General features: G+C 34.6%; 3 long non-coding RNA genes across 3 annotated transcripts; all 3 read right to left on the reverse strand.

Annotated features, from left to right (window-relative positions):
- Positions 1–1135: 1135 nt before the first annotated feature.
- On the reverse strand, positions 1136–3580 carry LOC138856421 (uncharacterized). The gene is made up of 3 exons (XR_011395672.1): positions 3296–3580; positions 3008–3236; positions 1136–1482 (listed from the first exon to the last, which is right to left on the reverse strand). It is a non-coding gene; the product is annotated as an uncharacterized lncRNA (long non-coding RNA).
- A 2030-nt stretch (positions 3581–5610) lies between these two features.
- Positions 5611–7087, reverse strand: LOC138856141 (uncharacterized). Its single transcript, XR_011395196.1, has 3 exons — positions 6815–7087; positions 6575–6698; positions 5611–6452 (listed from the first exon to the last, which is right to left on the reverse strand). It is a non-coding gene; the product is annotated as an uncharacterized lncRNA (long non-coding RNA).
- A 1892-nt stretch (positions 7088–8979) lies between these two features.
- On the reverse strand, positions 8980–9475 carry LOC138856140 (uncharacterized). The gene is made up of 2 exons (XR_011395195.1): positions 9346–9475; positions 8980–9285 (listed from the first exon to the last, which is right to left on the reverse strand). It is a non-coding gene; the product is annotated as an uncharacterized lncRNA (long non-coding RNA).
- Between the last annotated feature and the right edge of the window lie 3397 nt (positions 9476–12872).

Genomic DNA, 12872 nt, shown 5'->3' on the forward strand with positions numbered 1-12872 from the left:
TCGGGTATCGCTAATATCAGTCAAACTCACTGTACGTGCCGTGAAATTTGTTGCACTTGTATGAAAATGTGGAGTATCGCATTCATTATAAACCGCCTGCTTTGGACTGATTGTTGCAATCACGTTCTGCAAATATTTCCGTCATGCTATATACTCTCGACTTCTCTGTTCAGGTGTTTTTGCTGTGCTTTCTGGATTGGATGATTAATTATGCACAATAAGATATCTCAATATCTAGCCAAGTATGAAGATGAAGCTACAGTTATAATTTGATATCGTATTTTAGCCTTATTTCACATTCTATATTCCCGACAACGGTCGGCTGGTGTTATTGGTATATTGGTTTGTGTTTTTATTGCTGCATTATCACTATAATCAATAAATTGTTCGTGTACTGTATTTTCAACGAGATGTTAGGGCAACTACGACTCTTGGTGATGGATGTCAGCTTGAACAATAATTAATGAACTATATAAAGATATGATAATGATAATGAATAAAAAAATGTTAATACTTGAGTATGAAAATATTCACGGAACTAAAACCGACTATTACCCCTTGAAATATTTTTATTTGCGATTACATTCATAATACATACATTGCGTAGGATGCAATCCTTTTTTCGTGCTCTGTATTCTCGATTACGCTCCGCTCCAAATTTAGCCGTTTTCTAAACACGCATATTTTCCCGATCTTGTTGTTTAGACAACAATTAAATTACTCTGCGTATAATAATTTAATGGAATACTTTCGTAATTATTTGTTTTTCAGATTTTATGAAAGTAAACCTCTTACTCAACACAAAATATTACAACTCGAATTCCATTTACAATCTTACCAAAATATGCACAACAGAGCTCGCTCTTTAAAAGTATGTACATACGTTCAATGACAAAAATGATAGAATAAAAGATTACGAAAAAATTGTGATTGCGAAGGTTATATTTACATAAGTATAAAACATATTGATTTTGAAAAATCAAGACGACTGAACATTTTGAATACGGCAGTGACATATCAAGCAGCTGATGTACACAACTTAGGTGTAGCCGTACTAAAACCTTTCACCTCATTGAAATTTAAATATTTTGTTAGAAGTGGAATTTTTTGTACAAAAAAAAGTAATAGTTTTATTTATTTGTTTTAAATTATAAATTTATATATAAGTGCTATTTTATGTTTCTGTTGGTAAAATAACGTTAGACTTGTTAGAGCTTAAAATTAATTTACATTTCACATATTAGTGTTAACACTACAGTTGTCCATTGTCGTCGGCAAAATTAGGAATGGCTTTAATTTAGTGACAGGGACTACTGCAAGACTGCTGCCGTGAAGACATGTTGTTGTTTAAATAACTGTGCCCAAAAGAACGTGTGTATTGTAATATTTGACAGAAGCAGCCTGTCGCCTGTCATCGTCTATGGGTTCAGCGTTTGAGATCGGAACGAATCCGAAGTGATGTATGTATGTGTCAATGTGCAGCTAGAAGATAGCGAAATGAACCGATCAAACATATGGATTGCTACAATTTCTTTATGGCTACCCAAACAGAGACGTAGCTGCTTACAGCAACCAGTAAAAAGGGTCGTAACACGGCCTTCAAAAATATGCTCTAATGCGGCCAAAGAAGTATTCACTTAAAAAAATAATGAAGTTTACATTTTTCATGTTACCATATAAACTGCTCTGAGAGTTGTCGACGCTTTTTTTTATACATTCACTAATGAAAAATGAGATCATTCGACGATTCGTTCCAAATTTTGCCAACGTAGCTAATAGCCTGGATCAGCGTTTATTTTGGATACGGATGATAGTGGGTATGAAGTAGGAGGGGTGTTATCATAAGTCATTGATGGGTGTGGGATAGTAGTTGCATATTATAGCCGGAAAATGAGAAAGCCGGAAAGAAATTATTGAGTAACTCAGGAACCCAGAAGGAAAGTTGGCACGGTGAATTGGGAGACTCCAAAGTTATTACTTGGTATCACTAAACCCTTGGAGATATTAAAACAAGGTATTAATTGGGTTGGTTGTTGTCAATCAGCTACGGAATAGATCGCCAACTGTGCCGAGTGTATTGCTGCTAAAGGGCCGAGGTCCAGAAGTCATGGTCAAATGAAGCGGTACAGTTCGGATGCGCCCTTTGAGCGAATTGGCACGGATGTAGCTGGTAGCCTATCGGTAAATTAGGACACAAATATGTTTTGGTAGTCATGGATTATTTCAGTAAATGGCCAGAGGTATATGCAATTCCTAACCAAGAAGCAGAAACAGTAGCGGATGTATTCATCAAAATTTGGGTATCGAGATATGGTGTTCAAATTGAATTACATTCTGACCAATGGAAAACTTTTAAATCAGCTCTAATCCATGGATGTCCGGTAAATCCGTACAATTGCACTAAATTCGCAGTCCGATGGCATGGTAGAACGATTCAATTGAACTTTGGAAGAACATATGCGGAAAGTTATGGATAAGTATCAAAAAGATTGGGATACCCATATATCCTTGTTCCTGATGGCTTATCGGTCTGCTGTACATGAAATAACGCGGCAGACTCCAGCAAGGTTAATTTTTGGTAATAATCTTCGACTACCGATTGATTTAAAATTTTAAATTAACCATAAAATGAAAACAAAATACGACAAAGGCGATAAACTGTGAGGGTTTTGTTGAACGAGTTTTGGTATTGTATATAACCCGCAACAAAAGGAAGGGGTGTCTCCCAAATTATAGTGTAGTTGACAAGGATCATACCAGGTTATTAAACGACTCAACGGTGTAGATTATCGTAACTAAGAGCTACCGGATTGTGAAGCAAACACAGTCCTAATTAGAGTGCTGCTTATTAAAGAACTATAAGCAATAAGTTGTAAACTCGAATAACGAGTAATAAGCGTTAGGTTGTTTAAATTAGAAACAAGAGATAAATGTATAGTAATTAAATTGGGACTTTTATTTAACAATTATGTCATCAAACTCAAGAGTGAGTTATTCGTTACAATACCTTCAGATCGCGATGCCAAAGAAATCGTAATTGTGCCTAAATTTTCGATAGGGTGGAGCCCAGAAAACGAACCTATCGCCCTTCACGGGCAGCAGCCATTGTCATCTGTCGATTCTATTGTTATTAAGAATGGAAATTTTTTGTGCGGGCATTTAATGTCATGTAATAATCATTATCGAAATGGCATCGCGTAGGTATGTTTGATTTGATGTAGCGAAAGTTTGAGCTCCTGAACGATTTAGAAATTTAATGAGGATGATGAAATCGTAGAAAGCCTTTTTCACTTACCCAGTCAATAACTTAATATGTGTATACATATTTGTGTGTAGTCAATAACTATTCGCCATCTTTAGCTAACATTTATGTTTTATTCATATACAAAATACAAAACAGAACTGTCATACCACCAAAATAACTGCTCATTGCAAGCAATGGATGGAAAGATATATATTTAGGCATATATTGCTAAACATTAATTTATGAGACACAATACGGCGGCAGACGACAGGACAAAATCTGTAAAATATTAAAATACACACGTTCTTATGGGCACTGTTATTTAGTGCAGTTGTCACTGTCGCCAAATTAAAACTATTTCTAATTTGCCTACGACAATGAGCAGCTGTAGGGTTGCCACTAATATGTGAAATGTAAAATTATTCAAGGCTCTAACAAGTTCAACGTTATCTTACCAAGAGAAGCATAAAATAGCTCTGACATATCATTTGTACTTACAATTTTTTTGCACAAGCAATTTCACTTTGCACAATTTTTTATGTTTCATTGAAGTTAAAGATAATATGGCGCTACCGTCTACAAAATATTCATGAAGCTGGCTTCAAGACGGCTTTTGCAGGCAAGAAAATTGCCCTGTCGCTAGGTCGTGCTGTGCAGTCGTCTATGTGTTTAAGGCTTAACAATGTGCAGTCTCCTTCGGCAATATTGCTAGGAATACAGATGTTTAGAAATTTTTAATTGCCTGTCGAGATGCTCGGCATCGTCGCCGCATCGTAATGGCACAAGCAGTCACCGACGCATAACCGTAGACCGAATCAGCTGATACGACCTATCTTATGTGCTTATGCAATGTAAATAAACAGTCACCACCGCTTCTTCCGTCCCCTTCAACAATCTCGATTATTTGTAGTAATTAAATAAAGAACTTATTCGAAATATTCTTAAAATAGCTCAAAACCACCGTCGGATGCGCTTATTTATAAAAAGGTAAACTCTTCTTAATGGTTGGTTTTTAGTTTTGAGCTTTTACATTATGAAAAATTATAACTAACAAACTAGATGTGTGAAAAATCGTGTATACAAATAGAACAATGGCAACATTTGTGAAATGGAAACTGATTTCTGCGTTTCTTTTACGGGCATAAGTTTTGACAAATTTGGTTTAATACGGTCGGTAAGTACGGTAGGGAGGAATGTCGGTGACTGTTTGTGCTATATCGCTATGGCGCCTGTCATACGTTCAATATTAATTGTGATATTTGGATCGTGATTCATTTTGGTAATTGATGAATAACGAGTGAATACTACACGTACAACAAATATCATAGTCCCGTATTGCGCGGTATATTGCGACGAAAATGGATGATAGAACAAAATCGAACCGAAGATAAATTGCCAACCAACTAGACAGCGAGTTCGTAGTTGCCAGAATGTTCTAGAGGCAAAGTTTTGTTAAAAATTTACTATATAAGGGCTACCGGATTGTGCAACAAACATAGTTCTAATGAGAGTGTTGCCGTGTTAAGAGCAATTAATTTATAGCCAAAAGTTTTGACCTCGAATAACGAGCAATAGGTGTTAAGTTGTTGGAATTAGAAATATAGATATGTGTATAGTATTAAAATGGGACTTGAATATAACAATTCAGTGATCGAACTCAAGAGTGAGTTACAAGGTAGGCTACTTATCGAAAAATCCGTTACAATTTATTAACGTAAGGCAGTCCCTTATCGATACTGTTCCAATGGAGCTGCAAAACTATCTATAGACGGATAATTCGATAATTTTGTTAGTTTGGGCCTTGAAATCTACTTACTAGCTTTCAAGTTGATCACACGAACTACTTGTAAAAATGGATTTATATTGACAGCCGTGACGTATGCTGCAAACAACATGATAATCAATAATAGTTTCAAGATGCCGTTGTTATGGAAATAGCTCAAAATTCTTCAAAATTTTTAACGAAGCTTCTAATGTAATGGATTGATATACTTATATTTTGATATAAATCCATGAATATAACGAAATATTAATATTCCCGACAACAGCATGTCATTTGTTTGCAAAACTATGTGATCAGCTGTTTAAACTTGATCGTCAGCTTGCCACTCGACTTAAATGAGCAAATTGATATCAAGAAGGCTTTCAAGTTCGAAGAGTGAGTGTGTGGTAATAGAAAAGTGTGAGTGTATTACAACTTAAAAGAAATTTCTTGATCGCGTAACGTACGGGTTAAGCTAGTTGAAATTAAGAAACCTTGGCTTCATACCCCTCACTTTTATATAAGAATCATTGAATGTATTTCTAAACCAAAACATGAACAATAACGCAAAAAAAAAGTCGCGTGAAGCACAGTACACGTGATAGATGTGAAGAATATACAAATTTAATATATAATTTATTTCTCCAATTTTCACATTATCTTCAGTCAGGTATAGGTATAGCGTATATTATGGCTCTATGGTAACTGAAATATGAAACAGTCTAAATAGTGTAGATTTCTGAAGAATAGAGCATCAATCGTTGTTTTTGATTTAGTCGTGGCAATTTTCCGGTCACTATTCATATCTAAACCGATATGTGATCGTCACCCCCGCCAAGAATATCAGCACCGCCATGAATGTACATAACCAACAAACTCTGTATGAAATACATGATATCCTCAACATTTTTTGGTTAGGAGATACGTAGATCGCTGCGATGACCATTTCTTTTCCATTTAATATTTTACATTAAAATATCGGGTATCGCTAATATCAGTCAAACTCACTGTACGTGCCGTGAAATTTGTTGCACTTGTATGAAAATGTGGAGTATCGCATTCATTATAAACCGCCTGCTTTGGACTGATTGTTGCAATCACGTTCTGCAAATATTTCCGTCATGCTATATACTCTCGACTTCTCTGTTCAGGTGTTTTTGCTGTGCTTTCTGGATTGGATGATTAATTATGCACAATAAGATATCTCAATATCTAGCCAAGTATGAAGATGAAGCTTCAGTTATAATTTGATATCGTATTTTAGCCTTATTTCACATTCTATATTCCCGACAACGGTCGGCTGGTGTTATTGGTATATTGGTTTGTGTTTTTATTGCTGCATTATCACTATAATCAATAAATTGTTCGTGTACTGTATTTTCAACGAGATGTTAGGGCAACTACGACTCTTGGTGATGGATGTCAGCTTGAACAATAATTAATGAACTATATAAAAATATAAAAGAATAAAAAAATCTGAATACTTGAGTATAAAAATATTCACGAAACTAAAACCGACTATTACCCCTTGAAATATTTTAATTTGCGTTTACATTCATAATACATACATTGCGTAGGATGCAATCCTATTTTCGTGCTCTGTATTCTCGATTACGCTCCGCTCCTAATTTAGCCGTTTTCTAAACACGCATATTTTCCCGATCTTGTAGTTTAGACAACAATTAAATTACTCTGCGTATAATAATTTAATGGAATACTTTCGTAATTATTTGTTTTTCAGATTTTATAAAAGTAAACCTCTTACTCAACACAAAATATTACAACTCGAATTCCATTTACACTCTTACCGAAATATCCACAACAGAGCTCGCGGTCAGCTGTATGTACTTATGTGCTGCAGCCTCTTTAAAAGTATGTACATACGTTCAATGACAAAAATGATAGAATACAAGATTACGAAAAAATTGTGATTGCGAAGGTTATATTTACATAAGTATAAAACATATTGATTTTGAAAAATCAAGACGACTGAATTTTTGAATACGGCAGTGACATATCAAGCAGCTGATGTACACAACTTCGGTGTAGCCGTACTAAAACCTTTCACCTCATTGAAATTTAAATATTTTGTTAGAAGTGGAATGTTTTGTACAAAAAAGAGGAATCGTTTTATTTATTTGTTTTAAATTATAAATTTATATATAAGTGCTATTTTATGTTTCTGTTGGTAAAATAACGTTAGACTTGTTAGAGCTTAAAATTAATTTACATTTCACATATTAGTGTTAACACTACAGTTGTCCATTGTCGTCGGCAAAATTAGGAATGGCTTTAATTTAGTGACAGGGACTACTGCAAGACTGCTGCCGTGAAGTCATGTTGTTGTTTAAATAACTGTGCCCAAAAGAACGTGTGTATTGTATTATTTGACAGAAGCAGCCTGTCGCCTGTCATCGTCTATGGGTTCAGCGTTTGAGATCGGAACGAATCCGAAGTGATGTATGTATGTGTCAATGTGCAGCTAGAAGATAGCGAAATGAACCGATCAAACATATGGATTGCTACAATTTCTTTATGGCTACCCAAACAGAGACGTAGCTGCTTACAGCAACCAGTAAAAAGGGTCGTAACACGGCCTTGAAAAATATGCTCTAATGCGGCCAAAGAAGTATTCACTTAAAAAAATAATGAAGTTAACATTTTTCATGTTACCATATAAACTGCTCTGAGAGTTGTCGACGTTTTTTTTTATACATTCACTAATGAAAAATGAGATCATTCGACGATTCGTTCCAAATTTTGCCAACGTAGCTAATAGCCTCAATGAAGTCACGGAAAATAACAGAGATTTTGAGTGGAATAAATGCTCTTCAATCTCCGGATCAGCGTTTATTTTGGATGATAGTGGGTATGAAGTAGGAGGGGTGTTATCACAAGTCATTGATGGGTGTGGGATAGTTGTTGCGTATTATAGCCGGAAAATGAGAAAGCCAGAAAGAAATTATTGAGTAACCCAGAAGGAGAGTTGACACGGTGGATTGGGAGACTCCAAAATTATGACTTGGTATCACTAAACCCCGGAGATATTAAAACAAGGTATTAATTGGGTTGGTTGTTGTCAATCAGCTACGGAATAGATCGCCAACTGTGCCGAGTGTATTGCTGCTAAAGTGCCGAGGTCCAGGAGTCATGGTCAAATGAAGCGGTATAGTTCAGGTGCGGCCTTTGAGCGAATTGGCACGGATGTAGCTGGTAGCCTATCGGTAAATTAGGAAACAAATATGTTTTGGTAGTCATGGATTATTTCAGTACATGGCCAGAGGTATATGCAATACCTAACCAAGAAGCAGAAACAGTAGCGGATGTATTCATCAAAATTTGGGTATCGAGATATGGTGTTCAAATTGAATTACATTCTGACCAATGGAAAAATTTTAAATCAGCTCTAATCCATGGGTGTCCGGTAAATCCGTACAATTGCACTAAATTCGCAGTCCGATGGCATGGTAGAACGATTCAATCGAACTTTGGAAGAATATATGCGGAAAGTTATGGATAAGTATCAAAAAGATTGGGATACCCATATATCCTTGTTCCTGATGGCTTATCGGTCTGCTGTACATGAAACAACGGGGCAGACTCCAGCAAGGTTAATTTTTGGTAATAATCTTCGACTACCGATTGATTTAAAATTTTAAATTAACGATAAAATGAAAGCAAAATACGACAAAGGCAATAAACTGTGAGGGTTTTGTTGAACGAGTTTTGGTATTGTATATAACCCGCAACAAAAGGAAGGGGTGTCTCCCAAATTACCGTGTAGTTGACAAGGATCATACCCGGTTATTAAACGACTCAACGGTGTAGATTATCGTAAATAAGAGCTACCGGATTGTGAAGCAAACACAGTTCTAATTAGAGTGCTGCTTATTAAAGAACTATAAGCAATAAGTTGTAAACTCGAATAACGAGTAATAAGCGTTAGGTTGTTTAAATTAGAAAAAAAGATAAGTGTATAGTCATTAAATTGAGACTTTTATTTAACAATTATGTGATCGAACTCAAGAGTGAGTTTTTCGTTGCAATACGTTCAGATCGCGATGCCAAAGAAATCGTAATTGTGCCTAAATTTTCGATAGGGTGGAGCCCAGAAAACGAACCTCTCGCCCTTCACGGGCAGCAGCCATTGTCATCTGTCGATTCTATTGTCATTAAGAATGGAAATATTTTTGTGCGGGCATTTAATGTCATGTAATAATCATTATCGAAATGGCATCGCGTAGGTATTATTGATCTGATGTAGCGAAAGTTTGAGCTCCTGAATGATTTAGAAATTTAATGAGGATGATGAAAACGTAGAAAGCACTTTTTCACTTACCCAGTCAATAACTTAGTATGTGTATACATATTTGTGTGTAGTCAATAACTATTCGCCATCTTTAGCTAACATTTATTTTTTATTCATATACAAAATACAAAACAGAACTGTCATACCACCAAAATAACTGCTCATTGTAAGCAATTAATTAATAATAACATTAATTTATGAGACACAATACGGCGGCAGACGACAGGACAAAATCTGTAAAATATTAAAATACACACGTTCTTATGGGCACAGTTATTTAGAGCAGTTGTCACTGTCGCCAAATTAAAACTATTTCTAATTTGCCTCCGACAATGAGCAGCTGTAGGGTTGCCACTAATATGTGAAATGTAAAATTACTCAAGGCTCTAACAAGTTTAACGTTATCTCACCAACAGAAGCATAAAATAGCTCTGACATATCATTTGTACTTACAAATTTTTTGCACAAGCAATTTCACTTTGCATAACCGTAGACCGAATCAGCTGATACGACCTATCTTATGAGAGCGCAATGTAAATAAACAGTCACCACCGCTTCTTCCGTCCTCTTCAACAATCTCGATTATTGGTAGTAATTAAAAAAAGAACTTATTCGAAATATTCTTAAAATAGCTCAAAACCACAGTCGGATGTGCTTATTTATAAAAAGGTAAACTCTTCTTAATGGTTGGTTTTTAGTTTTGAGCTTTTACATTATGAAAAATTATAACTAACAAACTAGATGTGTGAAAAAGCGTGTATACAAATAGAACAATGGCAACATTTGTGAAATGGAAACTGATTTCTGCGTTTCTTTTACGGGCATAAGTTTTGACAAATTTGGTTTAATACGGTCGGTAAGTACGGTAGGGAGGAATGTCGGTGACTGTTTGTGCTGTATCGCAATGGCGCCTGTCATACGTTCAATATTAATTGTGATATTTGGATCGTGATTCATTTTGGTAATTGATGGATAACGAGTGAATACTACACGTACAACAAATATCATACTCCCGTATTGCGCGGTATATTGCGACGAAAATGGATGATAGAAAAAAATCGAACTGACGATAAATTGCCAGAAGTAACTAGACAGCGAGTTCGTAGTTGCCAGAATGTTCTAGAGGTAAAGGTTTGTTAAAAATTTACTAAATAAGGGCTACCGGATTGTGCAGCAAACATAGTTCTAATGAGAGTGTTGCCGTGTAAAGAGCAATTAATTTATAGCTTAAAGTTGTAAGCTCGAATAACGAGCAATAAGTGTTAAGATGTTGGAATTAGAAATATAGATATAGCATTAAATTGGGACTTTAAAATAACAATTCAGTGGTCCAACTCAAGAGTGAGTTACAAGGTAGGCTACTTATCGAGAAATTCGTTACAATTTATTAACGTTAAGCAGTCCCTTATCGATACTGTTTCATGAGAGCTCCAAAACTATCGATAGTCGCATAATTCGATAATTTCGAAAGTTTGATCCTTGAAGTCTACTTACTAGCTTTCAAGTTGATCACACCAACTACTTGTAAAAATAGATTTAAATTGGCAGCCGTGACGTTGCTGCAAGCATAATGATAAACAATAATAATTTAAAGATGCCGTTGTTATGGAAACAACTCAAAATTTTTAAAACTTTTGCACGAAGTTTCTAATGTAATGGATTGATATACTTATATTTTGACATCAATCCATAGATATATCAAAAAATTAATATTCCCGACAAAAGCAAGTCATTTGTTTGCAAAACTATGTCATCAGCTGCTCAAACTTGATCGTCAACTTATCACTCAATTTAAATGAAGAAATTGATATCAAGATGGCTTTCAAGTTCGAAAAGTGAGAGTGTGGTAATGAAAAAGTGTGAGTGTATTGCAACTTTATAGAAAATTTCTAGACCGCGTAACGTTCGGGTTACGCTAGTTTAAATAAACACACCTTGGCTTTATACCCCTCACTTTTATTTAAGAATCTTTGAATTAAATTATAAACCAAAGGATGAACAATAACGGAAAACAAAAAAACAGTCACGTAAAGCATAATACACATAGATAAAATGATCCGAAACTCCTCTCTTTGCCTTCTGAGAGAGCTCATGAACTTTCAGTGCTGCCAAAGTAAACCACGAGTTCATGAGCTACTGAACAGATGACAACCAAAACATTGAACTACCACTAAGAATCCCGCAGAATTAAAATGCAAAATCAGTGGGAAATTTGTGAAATCAGATTTTTTGGTGACTTTTACATATATATCTTATCTTTATTCAAGGAGTTTTGTTTTTAAGAAAGAGCAGGTATTTTGTCGCAGAGTATTGTTTTGCTTAGCAGTACCAATTGTCAACGTTATACATATTTTGGTTAGAATTCCCAGCAAATGATATTTGTTTATTCAGTATATAAAAACTAATTAATGTAAATGTCAAGCTTATTTAAAACTTGTAAGTGTTTTGAAATTTTAAAATATTTTGTTAAATTTAGTTTTAAAAGTTAATTTTAAAAATATTTTGTGATTAAAATATACACGTTCATATATTTAGACGTCATTTAGGATATTTAGCTCGTTAAACTTATTTTAATTATGTAAATTTTTTTGTAAAATGGAAACCGAATATATAATAATATACCCAAGAAATATAATAAAAAATCTCTAAACATATTTCTTTACATGATGGCACCACTAACAAATGTTATAAAAAATGTAGATTTTGACAGCGCTCTCTCGAATCAAAGAGTTTCGGATCATTTTATCCATGACAGTACACGTGATAGAAGTGCGTACTTCTTTACTGATTAATTGAGAGTGGGGAAAGAAAGAGTACTTCACTGTATGTGCCGTGAAATTTGTTGCAATTGTATGAATATGTGGAGTATCGCATTCATTATAAATAATATAATATATCGCGAAACTCTGTTCAGGTGTTTTTGCTGTGCTTTCTGGATTGGATGATTAATTTTGCACAATAAGATATCTCAATATCTAGCCAAGTATGAAGATGAAGCTTCAGTAACGATTTGATATTGTATGGCTTTCTTTCGCATTCTATATTACCGACAACGCTCGGCTGGTGTTATTGATATTTTCGTTTGTGTTTTATTACTGCATTATCACTACAATCAATAAATTGTTCGTGTACTGTGTTTTCAACGAGATGTTGTGAGGGCAAATAGGACTCTTGATGATGGATGTCAGCGTGTACAATAATTAATGAAATAAATATCTTGAGTATGAAAATATTCACGAAACTGAAAACTACTATTGCCCCTTGAAATATTTTTATTTGCAATTACATTAAAATACAAACATTGGCGTTATTAAGAATATTTTTTCGTGATCTGTATTCTCGATTACGCTCCGCTCCTGATTTAGCCGTTTTCTGAACACGCATATTTTCTCGATCTTGTAATTTAGACAACAATTAAATTACTCTGCGTATAATAATACAATGGAATACTTACGTAATTATTTGTTTTTCAGATTTTGTAAAAGTAAAACTATCACTTAACACAAAATATTATAACACAAATTTCGATTACACTTTTACCGAAATATACACAACAG

This window comes from Bactrocera oleae, chromosome 3, assembly GCF_042242935.1.
Source record: "Bactrocera oleae isolate idBacOlea1 chromosome 3, idBacOlea1, whole genome shotgun sequence".
NCBI classification, from domain to species: domain Eukaryota; kingdom Metazoa; phylum Arthropoda; class Insecta; order Diptera; family Tephritidae; genus Bactrocera; species Bactrocera oleae.